General features: G+C 39.0%; 1 non-coding gene across 1 annotated transcript; it reads right to left on the bottom strand.

The window, feature by feature from the left end:
* Positions 1 to 504: 504 nt before the first annotated feature.
* Positions 505 to 611, bottom strand: LOC127133434 (small nucleolar RNA R71). The gene has a single exon (XR_007807411.1). It is a non-coding gene; the product is annotated as a small nucleolar RNA R71 (small nucleolar RNA).
* Between the last annotated feature and the right edge of the window lie 12,828 nt (positions 612 to 13,439).

Here is a 13,439-nt window from a genome sequence, read left to right as displayed (position 1 = left end):
ATTTCCCGCCGGTCAATGCGAAGAACTCGTAGCACCGGAAGTTTAAGCTTAGTATACCCTCTGGCGGAACCTGAACGTTACGCTCGCGCACATTTTTTCTTTCATAGAATTAAGAGAGCTATGGCCGGAGATCAAAACCAAAGACCTCTTAAGGATTTCGCTCAACCATCAAATGAAGAACCTAGTTCTAGTATAGTAAACCCAACCATCCCAGCTAATAATTTCGAACTTAAACCATCCCTGTTGCAACTAGTGCAACAGAGACAATTCGCAGGTCTCGCTACTGAGAACCCAAACCAAAATTTAAAAATATTTCTTCAATTAACAGACACATTTAAAACCAATGGAGCTTCTCCTGAGGCAATACGTTTAAGATTATTCCCTTTTTCCCTCAGAAATAAAGCCCTATCATGGTTAGATTCCCTTTCACCCAATTCCATTACGACTTGGGATAACCTTAGAAGAGTTTTTCTTGCAAGATATTTTCCCCCGAGTAAAACCGCCATTCTTCGAAACCATATAACTAGATTTACCTAAAACCAAGGAGAATCGCTGTTCGAAGCTTGGGAGAGATATAAAGAGTTGTTACGAGCATGCCCACATCATGGCTTAGAAAATTGGTTAATCATTCAAACCTTCTATAATGGACTTCATTACAACACAAAGATGACCATCGACGCTGCGGCAGGCGGTGCTCTGATGAACAAACCTTATCCTGAAGCTAGTGCCCTCATCGAAGATATGGCTCAAAACCACCAATCATGGGGAGTCGAACGAGCGACAGTTGAGAAGAAGGAAGCCCAAGGAGGAGTGCATGAACTGAGCTCTATAGACATGATGCAAGCTAAAATGGACGCATTAGCCCTTAAGGTCGAGCATATGTGCATAAACTCGAATACTGTAGCCGCAGTTTCGACGGGTTGTGAGATATGTGGAACCAAAGGACACCAATCTGCAGAATGCAGTCTATTAAACGAAACCCACTCTGAGCAAGTGAACTACACCCAAGGGAACCCATACTTGAATACCTATAACCCTGGATGGAGGAATCATCTGAACTTCTCCTATAAAAACAATAACCCAATCCAAAATAATGCACCTCCGAGACCTAGTTATCAAGCCCCAAGATCAAATCAACCTATGCAACCTGTGCCACCAAAGCCGAGCCTTGAGAAAATTATGGAAAATTTTATCACCGCTCAAACCCAACAAAACAAGGAGTTCATGAACCAGAACATTCATGTTAATGAATTGATTACTCAGTTAGGAACCAAGGTTGACCAAATAGTTACTCATACCAAGATGCTTAAAACCCAGATCTCCCAGGTAGCTTTAAACCAAGCCCCTCAGACTATACCTGGAGGATAGTTCCCTGGACAACCTCAACAAAATCCGAGAGGACAAGCCAATTCCATTACCCTACGAAGTGGGAACGCTTATGATGAGCCACCAAACCCAAGATTGAGTGAACCCGAACTTCTAAGGAATGTACCAAACCCACGGACGAAGTAAAGGAATCAGAGGAACCTGAAAACCAGGAAGGTCGAGAAAAAGGAGAGGAACCTAAAGATAAAACTTATTTACCACCCCCGCCATATAAACCACCTATACCATATCCGCAAAGACTCAAACAAACCCAGATCAATAAACAATATCAAAAATTTATTAAAGTTATCGAAAAAATTCATATAGAAATCCCTTTCACAGAAGCCATCACCCAAATACCTTCTTATGCAAAGTTTCTCAAAGACATCATTACCAACAAACGTAGACTTGACGATCCGAAGCCTTTGGAATGTAATGCTATCTCCGAGGACAAATTAGAAAAAAAAGATAAAGATCCTGGAAATTTCTCCATTCCTTGCCTTTTGGGTAATCATGTCATCGAAAAAGATTTTCTAGACTTAGGAGCTAGTGTGAGCCTAATGCCTTTAGCAGTTTGTGAGAGGTTAAACTTAGGAGAATTACAGCCCACTAAGATGTCACTTCAGTTGGGTGATAAATCTGTTAAGTATCCGATAGGCATTTTAGAAGATGTCCCTGTTAGGATAGGTCAGTTGTTTATCCCTACTGATTTTGTTGTCATGGACATCAAAGAGGATAATGATATACCAATCCTTCTAGGTAGACCATTCTTATCGACTGCAGGAGCCATAATAGATGTCAAGAAAGGAAAGTTGACATTTGAGGTAGGTAACGAGAAAATAGAATTTATACTTTCGAAATTTCTTAGATATCATATGTGAATGTGTTAGAGAATTAGAACAAAAAGAAATTATAAAAACAATTAAGTTACCATCAACTCTCATAAGAGAAGATGATGACTTTGAGAAACCCTACATCAATGATAACCTTTACGAATGTTTATCCCTTACTCCAGATCATATGCCATGCCCTAAGAAACCAACCTTATAACTTAAGGAACTTCCTAAGAACCTGAGATATGAGTTCCTCGATGAAAAGATGAATCGTCCAGTTATAGTCAGTGCTACCTTGAGCCAAGTGGAAACGAACCAACTTTTAGACGTTTTACTAAGATATTCCTCAGCCTTAGGATATAATATCTCTGACCTGAAAGGTATAAGCCCATCCGTATGCATGATTGGATTTCACTCGAAGAAGATTCAAATCCCTCCAGGGAACATCAGAGAAGAATAAACCCTATAATGAGTGATGTTGTTAAAAAGGAAGTTCTTAAGTTACTTGAGGCAGATATAATCTATCAGATCTCGGATAGTAAGTGGGTGAGCCCTGTGCATGTAGTACCTAAAAAGGGAGGCATCACAGTCGTGCAAAACGATAAAGGCGAACATGTAGCAAAACGTTTAGAAGGAGGATGGCGGATGTGTATAGATTATAGAAAATTAAATAAAGCAACTAGGAAGGATCATTTCCCTTTACCATTTATAGACCAGATGTTGGAGCGTCTAGCCAGACACTCTTACTTCTGCTATCTAGATGGATATTCTGGATTCTTCCAAATACCTATCCACCCCGAAGATCAAGAAAAAACTACCTTTACATGCCCTTATGGAACTTTTGCCTACAGACGAATGTCATTCGGCCTCTGTAATGCCCCAGCTACTTTCCAACGCTGCATGATGTCAATCTTTGCAGATTACCTTGATGGTATCATGGAAGTGTTTATGGATGATTTCTCGGTTTGCGGATTTGATTTCCACAATTGTCTTGTTAACCTTGAGAAAATCCAGGAGAGATGCGTGGAGGTGAACCTCCTGCTAAACTGGGAAAAGTGTCATTTCATGGTGACCGAAGGAATAGTTTTAGGACATATAGTTTCTGAAAAAGGTATAGAGGTAGATAAAGCTAAAATAGAAGTTATAGAAAACCTAAAACCACCAAAAACCATCAGAGAAGTCCGAAGCTTTCTTGGACACGCTGGATTCTACCGGCATTTTATTAAGGACTTATCCAAAATAACCAAACCTTTAACTGGACTTTTAATGAAAGATGCTGAATTCATTTTTGATGAAAAATGTAATGACGCATTTAATCTTTTAAAGCAAGCATTAATCTCAGCACCTATTATGAAACTGCCTGATTGGTCGGAACCTTTTGAGATAATGTGCAATGCTAGTGATTATGCAGTTGGAGCCGTTCTAGGACAAAGGAAAGATAAAAAATTACATGCCATTTATTATGCCAGTAGAACCCTGGATGCTGCCCAACTTAACTATGCAACAACTGAAAAAGAATTACTTGCTGTAGTTTTCGCTATAGACAAATTTAGATCTTATCTAGTAGGAGGAAAAATTATAGTTTACACCGATCATGCTGCCATTCGTTACCTATTAAGTAAAAAAGATGCCAAGCCCAGGTTACTCCGATGGATTCTATTACTACAAGAGTTTGATTTAGATATAAGAGATAAAAAAAGGCACTGAAAATGTAGTAGTCGGTCACCTTTCTAGGCTAGAACATCTAAAACCTGAACTAGTACCCATAAATGATGATTTCGCCTATGATAGACTGATAGCTAGAGTAGAAACCATTGAAGAAAATAACCTAGATCCTCATGAGCATCCCCAAAATTCCTTCGCAATAAGTAACGTACCCTGGTATGCAGACTTCGTTAATTACCTAGCTGCTGATATAGTACCCCCTGATCTTGACTACCACCGCAAGTAGAAATTCTTCCATGATGTGAGAAACTTCTATTGGGACGAACCGCTCCTTTTCAAAAGGGGTAAAGATGGCATTTTTCGCCGTTGCGTTCCGGAAGAAGAGGTAAATAATATTATCAAGCATTGTCATTCTGCACCTTATGGTGGACATGCGAGCACCTCTAAGACATACGCCAAGATTCTTCAAGCTGGCATATTCTGGCCTACCATGTGGCGTGATGTCTATGCTTGCATTGTCAAATGTGATAGATGCCAACGTACTGGAAACATTTCAAGGCGTGATGAAATGCCTCTAAGAAACATTAAGGAAGTAGAACTCTTTGACGTATGGGGTATAGATTTCATGGGACCTTTCCCACCATCCTTAGGAAACAGGTATATCTTAGTAGCTGTAGACTATGTGTCTAAGTGGATTGAACTATAGCTGCACCCACAAATGACACTAGGGTAGTAATCAAACTATTTAAAAACTATATATTCCCTAGATTTGGAACACCACGTTTAGTCATAAGCGATGGAGGATCACACTTTATATCGAGAATATTTGACAAACTTTTAAGAAAATATGGAGTTAGGCATAGAGTAGCAACACCATACCATCCACAAACTAGTGGCCAAGTAGAAGTGTCCAATAGGGAGATAAAACAAATCTTAGAGAAAACTGTTTCTGTTTCTAGGAGAGACTGGTCTTAGAAGCTTCAAGAAGCATTATGGGCCTATAGAACCGCTTTCAAAACCCCTATAGGAACTACTCCTTACCAATTAGTCTATGGAAAATCCTGTCACTTACCATTCGAATTAGAGCATAAGGCCTATTGGGCCATTAAAACTTTGAATTTAGACTACTTAGCCGCTGGAGAAAGCGTACCCTAGACATTCATAAACTAGAAGAACTTAGGCAATCTGCCTACGAGAATGCAAAAATATACAAAGAGAGAACAAAAGCCTATCACGACAAAAGAATAGTAAAGAAAAACTTCAATATAGGCGATCTTGTTCTCCTTTTCAACTCTAGGTTACGACTCTTCCCTGGAAAGCTACGTTCAAGATGGACTGGTCCCTTCGAAGTATCCAAGATTCTGAGATCTGGAGCCGTAGAAATCAAGAACGAAACCTGCAGTCCATTCATTGTAAATGGACAAAGACTGAAGCTCTACGAAGGAGGAGACATTCCAGCATACTACTCAAGCCACACCCTAATTGATCCACCAATCCCTACTACTACAGGTGTATAAATTCTAATCGTCAAGCTAATGACGTTAAACAAGCGCTGTGTGGGAGGCAACCCATGGTTTTTCTTTCATTTTACTTTTTCGCATTTATTTACTTTTATTTTATTTCATCATATTTTGCATCGAGACTAAAAATTTGAATGGTTTGCATTTTTCAGGATCACTTTCTTAACTTTTACAGAATGCAGGATTTCGATGATATGCACGTGGCCTATAGAGATAATGCTCAGAGAGAGCGCTACATCGCTCTGTATCGGCACCCTATGGCACCCACACGTTATCCTGATCAGCACTGTATGGAGGCACTGGGTATCGAGCCAAGTATCCGATTCCTTAGCCACCAGCTTCATTGGGACGAGTTTGCCGACGACTTGAGTAACACCTACAGGAACCTGACATTGGAATTCCTGAGTTCATTCGACTATGACCCATACTCTGGACCAGATGGGTATGCTGCTTTCAGGCTCTTTGGAGTTGAGTACTCTTTCAGCCAGAAAGAGTTCGGCGACCTATTGGGCTTCCAGACCACTCATGATGGATCAGAGAGATCGTCGTCGTACCCGATCCCGTCGTCCACCTCAGGATGGCGAAGGCACCAGTGGTCAGCAATAGGTTGTCAGGTAACTCTTCCCTTATCTTATTTCGAAACATTGGGGACAATATTTGATTTAAGTGTGGGAGGAGACTCTATCGTCTTTTCTTTATTGTTTTTCTCGTCTTTCCTTTATCGCTTTTCTTTGCTGTTTTTAGATAGCTTGTTTATTTTTATTTTCCTTTTAGTTGTTAATTTTGCTTTTTAGTATAATGCATGAGTCTGACGAGTCACCAAATATAGTATATCTTTAGTACAATCTAACCTCCCCATACCTTTAGCCCCACCGAAATTTTTTTGCAAAAGAAAACAGTGTTATTCCGAAAGTTTTCAGGTTTTAAAGACATGTTTTGAGTAAGGATGTGGTGACTTGGGAGAACTTTGCGAAACATCAGTATTTGTTTTAGAACCATAAGTTTCATAAATATAGGAATCATTCCCGAAACCCCATATGACATGGCCTTAATCATCATTTCCGTATAAGTCCTCAGTAGTTTATCTCAGCAGTCAGCTCCGGCCTACGCATCCTCTACGTAGGGGACCGATGCAAATAAGTGAATGATCCAGCAAAACAAAAAATAAAAGAAAGCAAAAAAAGGCAACTCCGGTATAGGTGACCCTCACAAAGTCATTTAAACCAAAGAATTGTAAAAATTTGCTACAAAAAGAAAAAGAAAAATAAAAAAGGAAAAGAAAAACTTACCCACTGTTAGTTGGTTCAGAGGTATCTGGCACTGAACTCGGTAGGGCGGATTACGATCCGATCCCCCACAACTACAGTTGGGTCCAATAAAAGGGTTTACACATATTTATGTGCCAGAAACCCATGCTCAGATCATAATCACTAACAGACCACTCTACTATGAAGCATGTACGGATAATGGGCTTAATGTGATTGCGCCTGAACGAAAAGGACACAAAAAGAGATGAAGAGGCAGGCCTAGGTATTGTGGGATAATATGGGTTGGTTAATATAGAAATGAAGTTTATGTCCGTATTTGCGGATTAGTGTCATCATGATACCCTTAGTTCACTCAGTTAGTACCTATCACTGCATCCCGACTTTAACTTAGAATTTTTACCTGAAGCACTCGTTTACACCAGTTTTTCTTTTATGAACTTTTTAATGTTTTGCTTAAGGACAAGCAAAGGTTTAAGTGTGGGAGAGTTTGATAACACTGAAATTTACCGTATTTTCGACTCCGATTTCACATGCATTCTAGTTGTTTTATTGCTATTTTGTTGTGTTATTACTATGTTTTTCTTTGTTTTCAGGTTTTTACTTTAATCGGTGCCCCGATCGAGAAAAGGAGCGAGAAAGAGCCAAAAACCCTAAAATTCAGCATTTTATACTTGTGGCTTCCCCCATGGCTGGCGCCATAGACCCTGCCATGACGTGTCCAAGCTCAACTTCCCTCAACTGCCACGTTCCCCACTACTTCCACTAAGGCGCCTCAGAATGGTCTAGTGGCGGGCGCCATGGCCTTGTGGCGGGCGCCACAAGAGGAAAAGTTTTCCCTCCCATTTTCAAGTTGAAGGGCATCCTTGTCATATCCATCTTTTTACTTGCTTATAAATAGAAACTCGAAATCACTTTTACAATCATCCAAACTTAGAGCAGAGGCAAACTCAGAGCAACTTTGTTTCACTTAGGCATATATTCAGTAATTTAAAGTGGTAATCGCTTCTCATTGGAGTGTTACCACAATTGTGTAATCGAGTCTGTGATAGAGTCTGTAATCGAGTTTAGAGCATTTTGGAAGGAAGTTAATCTTGCCTCCATTTTCATTTCTGCTTTGCAATTTACTCAACCCTCCGATTGGAGCAGGTTTTTATTACTTGTCTTTATCTTATTTATTTTCCCGCACTCGCTTTACTTTATTTATTTTCCTCGCACTCGCTTTAAATTATTTATTTCCTCGCACTCGCTTTACTTTATTTATTTTTCCGCACTCGCTTTACTTTATTTATTTCTCGCACTCGCTTTAAATTATTTTATTTCCCGAACTCGCTTTACTTTATTTATTTCTCGCACTCGCTTTACTTTTATTTATTTCTCGCACTCGCTTTACTTTATTTATTTCTCGCACTCGCACTACTTTTATTTAAATTAATGCATTTTTACTTTACCATGTCTAACTAAATTTATAAGGTTAGAATGTAAGGATCGTAATTGAACCAATAATCCGTACAATTGTTCGTAGAAACGCTTAAGGGCTATTTTAACTTTCAACTTAAGTTTTCCCACACTTCAATTCTGTTGGGTAAGATCGAAAGCCGTCCAACGTCTATCTAAACTTTATTGTTTTTAACTATTTCAAAAACAGCGAAAGCGCTTTGTTTAGTTCATTAGGAGTTTTTAATTTAAGAAGAAAAGAGATTTTAAAACTATTTTCGGACGCGTTTATAAGTTTAGAGTCTGGTTCGTAAGAACCTCTTTTGGTTATGAAATCCAGGTTATAATATTTTTCAACTTAGTCAAGATACTATATTTCTTAAAAATAGGTTTAGTACTCTAACGCAATGCGCGCCTTTTTATAAGTGACAATAAGAGGGTTTGATTAGGGAGTACAACTCGGTTCTGAATACGCCAAAGAAACAGTTCCGGTTAAATTAGTTCTTTTCAAAGTAGAAAACATTGCCCATAAGTAGTTCTATTAGCAAGTACTTGGATTATTAACTGATTATGTGAATTACATTCGACCCTGTCTTTATTAATTAAACTTCATTCAATACTTTACTTTTCACTGCACACTCTAAAAACACCTATTTTGATTGCCTTTGATAAACACCATAACAATAGATAATGATAGATTGACACTTGGTCTCTGTGGATTCGACAATCTTTTATATTACTCTGACGCGTTCGTATACTTGTGAAAAGCACCGCATCAGTAGCGTGCATATTGAGGAATCAACTTGAACTACTAGAGACGAGGAAAAAATGAAATGAATTTTTATTTTGATAAATGAAATGCGCAATGCATACTTTGATGCACGTGGCTATAAAAAATGTCTTTTATGCTTATGTTCAATTTTATTTTCAGGGAACTGTGTTAGATTCCTTGTTATTTAGCAAGCATTTTAAAGAGATCACGGGGAATAAAACAAGAATGGAACCAAACTTTTTGTACAAAAGAAACTCAAAATCTTTCATTCATTCAATTCAAAACAGAGTACAAGGATTTAGTACAAAATATTCTTTCAAACATAAAGGAAAGTACAAAACGACAGGGTTAGACTGTAGGCTTCTGTTTGTTGAGCTCTTCCAACTCTCCTTTGAACCTTTTCATCATGTCTTCACAAAGATAAATAAATTCGGTCCCTGAAAGAGGGATGTTGTCATTGTCTATGTCTTTCAGAGCACATCTTAGCATCAAAGGCACATTCTTAGCCATGCCATTACAGAAGTCTATCAAACTGGAAAACTTGTCTCGATACTCGTTTCTTTGTTCTTGTAAAAACTGGATGGTTTCCTCGCAGGCTGCCAAACTAGCATTCACATTTTCCCTTGCGTTCATCCAATCTTCACCTTCTCGTAGCAAAGAGTCATGTCGGCCTCTCCAGTATCGTTCTCACTCATTTGCATTTTCAGCCTCCTGGCACTTTCCTTTTCACATTTCAGGTGTAACCTGAGTAGCAGCCAAAGCACTCTCTTTACTGCGGCATTCTCGTTCTTCCCTTTATTTTGATTCACATAGTGAAACACTGAGGTTGGCTATCTCAGCCTCAAGCGTCTCTCTTATCTCCTTCTTTTGTTTTGTGGCGAGCTTCCACCATTTCTCTTTCTCATGAAAATCCCTCTCAGCCTCTTTCAGTTGGCTTTTGACGGTATTCAAGCAGTTGCCAGCGTGATCTAACCCCTATTTGACTCTTTTTCTCTTATATTCATCCTTATCAGTCCTTTCCACATTTGCTCGAAGCTGTGTTTTCTTCCGCCCAAGCTCCCACTTATGATTATCCCTTTCTTCATTAATCCAGAAAAGGTTCAACTGTAGCTCTTCATTCTCTTTTTCCAAACTTTGGATGACAACTTTGAGCTCTTTAGCTTCCTCCATAGTGACGTGAGTAGGTTCTGGAGGATTTGTATGCATTGGAGGCTCAGAAGGGTATGGTAGTTTGTCTTGAGAAGCTCTGGCTTGGACCTAACTTGTATATGGCTCTCTAGCTATACAATTCTTCTTTTCACGCTCCCTTTTTCCTTCTCTACGAACTTTAGTCCAGGCACGACCTATCCTCTTCACCAGATCAAAGTCCTTCACTCCTTCTCCCAACAAGAAACCTTCTAACAACTTGTCTTCTGGTTTGTCATCCATAGGAAACCCAAGTTGCCGCATAGCAAGCTCAGGGTTGTAATTGATGCAACCTCGAGTTCCTATGAGTGGCACATTATGGAAGTTGCCACATTTGACGATTATGTCCACATCATCATAAACACGAGAGTACCAGGCGATGTCATTGGCAGTGAGAGACATGATTTTTTTAGACCACTTGAGGTTATCCTTGTTCTGAACAAAAGGTCCTTCGCTTGGTAAGTGAGATAAGAACCATTTATACAGTAAAGGAGCGCAACACTGGACCATCCCCCCTTCTTCTCATTTCTCCAATGGATAGAGTGATAAACATCTGCAAGTAGGGTGGGAATGGGATTCTTGAGCAAGAAAATGCGTATAGCAGTCATGTCCATGAAGTCATCAATGTTCGGGAACAAGATAATCCCATAGAGTATCAAGGCTAACACAACATTGAAAGCGACCCAGTCCTCTTTACTTTTGAAATATGAAGCTTTTCCCACTAAGAACTTCAAAGTGAAGCCCAAAGTGTCTCCTTTTGGTCAAAGATTAGCTTTCTTTTCCGCTTTATCTAGATGTATAGATGAACCTATTTGTTGATGTGTAGGAAGTTCCCCTAGACCGGTGTAAGGGATTTCATCCTTAATACCAATGTCTACTATATGTGAGAACTCTTCCAGTGTTGGCGCCAATTGGAAGTCCTGGAATGTGAAATACCGCAAGGGAGGATCATAGAATTGTGCCAAAGTAAAAATGGCCCAAGCATCCACCTCGGTGTTCATGATAGTTAACATGTCACCATACTCAACACAAAAGTTGTTCCTTCTAATTTTTTTCACATCTGAGATCAATCCCTTAATCAATCCTAGCTTTGGATTCCTGAACTTGAATGAATAAGTACTTTTCTGATTGCTACCCATGTCTCCTGAATGCCTGAAATCAACAGGGTCTTCAGGTCCCTTGAAAATATGCACATGTCATATGTGTTATGATTATGAAATGTTTTACGTTTATGTATGTACAGTTGGGTAGGTGATCATTGGAACTTTCTGATTAATTACTTTATGGAGGAAAGGTTCCAGGAATAGGAAAACCAAACACAGGTAGGCTCTAGGGTTTAAAAGGTTCCTAGAGTCATGGACCCAATTCAAGAATATTATCGCCAGAATGACTAATCGTAAGACAATAATATCTTAAAAAAGATCTATTCTAGGTGAGGTCTTTATATTAACCCAACGAGTCCTAAGTCTCGTAGGCCAATACTACACAACCATTGACTCCATGGTTCTAGACACGGTTCCCAGAGTCATGGATCACACCTGACAATATTATCGTCAGAACGACTACTCGTAAGACAATAATATCCTCAAATAATGATCTATTCTGAGTGAGGTTTTCACATTAACCCAATGAGTCCTAAGTCTCATAGGTCAACACTACACAACCATCGGTCCTAAAAGCCATAGGTTCAGGGTTCTACAAAAGGTCCTCAGAATCATAGATCGAGGTTAAAAGTATCACCACCAATACGACTAATCGTAAGACAGTAATACTTTCAAGGGATCTCATCTGAGTGGGGTTCTCGCATCAACCTAACGAGTCCGATGTCTCGCAGGTCAATACTACACAACCACCATCCTAACTTAAGTTTTTCTCATAGCTCAGGTATAAAGCTTTTCCTCACACAAATGTCAATAGTCCAGAAAGTTCCAATGATACCATATACCAATAACACAACAATTGGAAATACAGATAATAAAGGCATATATAGATAAAACAAACAAGAATTAAATAAACAGATAAAAGCAAAAACTCAAACATAAAACAAACTAAATTAGGGTTGACTCGAATAGGAGAACTTATAGTCCCCAGCAGAGTCGCCAGCTGTCGCGACACGAAAAATACCCGAGCATAAGGAACACTCGAAATATAAACAAAACAAAGTCTCTACCGAACTTTATTTATTCCCAAAAAGGGAAAAGGAAAATATTGATAAAACCACGAAAAGCAAAAAGAAATGGTCATCGCAACCAAATCGGGTTCGAGAGTCGGTTATACGAGGGGAAGGTATTAGCACCCCTCACATCCATCGTACTCGATGGGACCCATTTAGTTAGTTTCGTGTTAAAGTGTTAGCGTGATATAGTTTGCGATCTTCTACTTATCGGGTGAGGAAAGAGAAAGAAAGAAAGGAAAGACTTAGGGTTTTTAATATTAATGTGCCCGACAAGATTTTGCAATCCTGCTCCTACGTATCTCCAGGTGCTATGAAGAACTCAAGGCATACGTAGTTTTACCCAAAGAGAACTACTAGATGGATTGCTTTTAAAGAGAGTGATGCTAGGATCACATTTGAGCGATTAAACCTTTACTTGCTTCTCGCTCTTGGAGGCTGAAGTCTTTGTTTGTTTCACATCAAAATGGATGTTGCATACTCTTTTCTAAAAATGTTTTCGGAGTCGCACAAGGGCGGAAAACAAGTTTGATGAGTTTGAGTTGATTTTAAGCGGAGACAAGCATCCAAGCAGGGAGCTCTACTACAGTACCCGAATGCCCGAAAAGGAAGAGGCCTAAGCCTAATCACTCTCTTTTCATCCAAAAGTTTGTTTATGAAAATGTGTGGTAAATTAGGTCAAAGTTTATTAACGGAAGACGATTAATCAGACAGAGAGCTCTACAGCAGTGTCCAAATAATCGGGAAAGAGAAGGTCGATACCCAATCAATCTTTTTCTTCTATAAGAGAAATGACCTAATTCTAGTAATTACTGTTTGTTAATATGGAAGACGAATGTTTGGACATTGAGCTCTACAGCAGTATCCTAACATTCAAAACAGAGAAAGTCTAAACTTAATCAGTTTCTTCCATTTTTATTGTGAAAAGCTTTTAAAAACAGGGGGACGACTTGACGTTGGATCAAGTGTTAGAAGTTGACTTATGAAAATAATTTGGATGTGGCAGGGGTATATTTGACTTTGTAATCAATTTGGATTTGATTTAGGAAAAAAAGACTCGACGTTGGATCGAGTGTTTGTTTTTTTGTTCTTTTCTGAAAAAGGTTGATTTTAATCTTGGAATTAACAATCAACTGATACAGTAAAGTAAATGAAAGCGATAAATTTATTACATACTTACGGGAATGGGGGTACAATTTATCGAATGAGGATACAACATAATAA

This window comes from Lathyrus oleraceus, chromosome 3 (genome assembly GCF_024323335.1).
Source record: "Lathyrus oleraceus cultivar Zhongwan6 chromosome 3, CAAS_Psat_ZW6_1.0, whole genome shotgun sequence".
NCBI lineage: Eukaryota > Viridiplantae > Streptophyta > Magnoliopsida > Fabales > Fabaceae > Lathyrus > Lathyrus oleraceus.
This window is presented reverse-complemented; position numbering and strand designations above follow the sequence as displayed.